We start from the raw sequence: 2550 nt of genomic DNA on the forward strand, positions 1-2550 counted from the left end.
ATCGTTGTCTCATAAGCTTCCTTGCGCACATACAAGAGATAATGTGCGGAATTTGCTTGTTCCTTGCCGCCTCAAAGACAAAAGATTTCCCACTAGGCCGTCGAATAGACACTGTCCTCTGCCGAAAATCTATCAAAGCTCCATTCACTGATAACCAATTCATGCCAAGTATAATGTCGAATTCAAGAATAGGGAGTACGATGAGATCTGCCCGAACCACATTTCTTTGTAAACGAAGCTCCAGACTTTTAGAATGCTCGTAGAGACCATTTGATCACCGGAAGGAATAGAAACTTTAAAACTCAATCCCATATCCCCAGTTATAATATTCAGTCGCTTGACGAAAGTCTCGGATATGAAAGAGTGTGTAGCTCCCGAATCCAGCAGTGCATAGGTAGCTATACCTAGAATGAATATCCTTCCTGCGACGAAAACGCTTTTCAATCCATTCATGTTGAAGCTTAAGGGATTTTTATAATTGTTTTCCAAAAATTTTATGAAGATTAGTGATTGGACTCTATTATTTCTAGGAAAATTCACAATTTCCCCCTCATATTATCGAATAATTACATTTTAACCTTTCATTTTTTTCGAAATTTACATTTTAGTCTCCAAGATTTTTGAAAATTGCTATTTTGGCCCCTTATATTTCGAAATTTGAATTTTTGTCCTTTTATTTTTGAAAATTTCAATTTCAGTCCTTAAACTTTCGAAATTTTGCATTATAACCCCAAAAGTTTTGGAAATCATAATTTAGTCCCTAAATTTCGGTTGATTGCAATTTAGTCCCTTAAGTTTTCGATTAATTGCAATTTAATATCCTCAAATTTCCGATAATATCAATTCATGCCCAAAGTTTTGAGTTTCCACCATTTTAAGCCTTAAAACTTTCATTTGGAAATAATTACCAGCCTTACATAATTAAGGCTCAAAATTCAAGTCCACTTTCTATGGGTTCCATTGTCATGTCTTAATTTCAACTAAGGTAGAGCATGAAACCTAATTTCCACTAGGTTATTCCTACTCCCATATTAATTTTAATAACCAATTTAACATTTCATGCAATAAAGCCAAAATAAAAATGTTAAATACCTATGTTAATGGTGATGAGGGTCGTGTCTGGCTGCTCCTCAGCTTCTTCTACATGCATAACATAAGCTCTTCCCACTGTTGGCACTTTCTTCTTCGGGCAATCAGCAACTTTATGTCCTTATTCCTTGCATATGAAGCACTTGTAAGTCCCCCACATGCATTTTCCATAGTGTAGTCGATTACATTCCTTGCATAGTGGCCTATCCTCAGATTTTGCTGCTCCAGGTAGTGGTGGTTTTGATGGCCCTGACTTCTTCACTTGCCCTTGGGGCTTTTGCCTGCCCTTGAGGTCTAGGAGGTCCCACATATGGCTTCTTATTCGACTGGGAATTATGCTGGTGTTGCCGCCTTTTGCGCTGCATCTCAAAATCAATATCTTTCAAGGCTTGCTCGACTTGGAAACCATAGGCAGTGGCAGCTGCATAATCCAAGAGTCGCATCATCATCACATCACGGCGTATAGTAGGTCGTAGACCATCCAGAAAGTGTCTAAGTTTCTCAACAGTATCCCTAGCAATGAGGGGCACAAAGTGACAACCCCTGTCAAACTTCCTAACGAACTCAGCCACAATAGTGTCTCCCTGACGGAGAGTCATGAATTCCCTCTTCAAGCATCCTCAGACATCAGCATTAAAGTACTTCTTATATAAAATATTCTTGAATTGCTCCCAAGTGTGGTGAGATTAATACTGTTAGGATCGATTGGGAGTGAAGAAGTGTTTAGAAGAGGGGGAGGGGTTGAATAAACAATTAACAGTTTTCACAACTTCTTCGAATAATGAATCTGTTTAGTGATAAACTGAATTCAGGAATCTTGTTTGTTACTATCAATAAGTTAACTAATGAAAGTGAGGAAATAAACTGAATGACAGATATAATAAGAACTGAAATTAAGGAAACAAGATTTGTGGATGTTCGGAGATTTCAAACACTCCTACATCACCCCTTCTATCTTGAAGATATGATATTTACTAAAAGACTTTGATCTATATAACGATTTGTACAACTAACTTCAGTTTTGGACTTAACAATACAAAAACTGAAACTCTTAGTTCCAATACAGTTTATCAGTACTCAACTGATACGTAACTACTTAGCACAATTGATCTCTACAAGATCGAATAATACACTAGTGAATATTTGTGCTTTTAAGCTCGAAGTATAGCCTTGAATGCTATGAATATGTATATTAAGCGTGAGCTTTTGAGAGATTTAGAACTGAAAGAGTATGCACAGAGTTTTGCTTGATAACTTGATTGCTCGATTTCAAGATTACTCTTGTTCAGCTGATCTTCTTGGCTATTATAGGCTTTGCTTTCAACGGTAACAATAAATCCATTTGAATCTTTATATCCGTTGTATAGCCACGTCAACATTCTTCTGACAATCGTACACTGTAGCTTTTCTGAAATACGGAGTTCCCACTATGCGTTGCAGTCTGCTCTTATACAATTGTCG

Source organism: Primulina tabacum, chromosome 9, assembly GCF_025594145.1.
Source record: "Primulina tabacum isolate GXHZ01 chromosome 9, ASM2559414v2, whole genome shotgun sequence".
Classification (NCBI taxonomy): domain Eukaryota; kingdom Viridiplantae; phylum Streptophyta; class Magnoliopsida; order Lamiales; family Gesneriaceae; genus Primulina; species Primulina tabacum.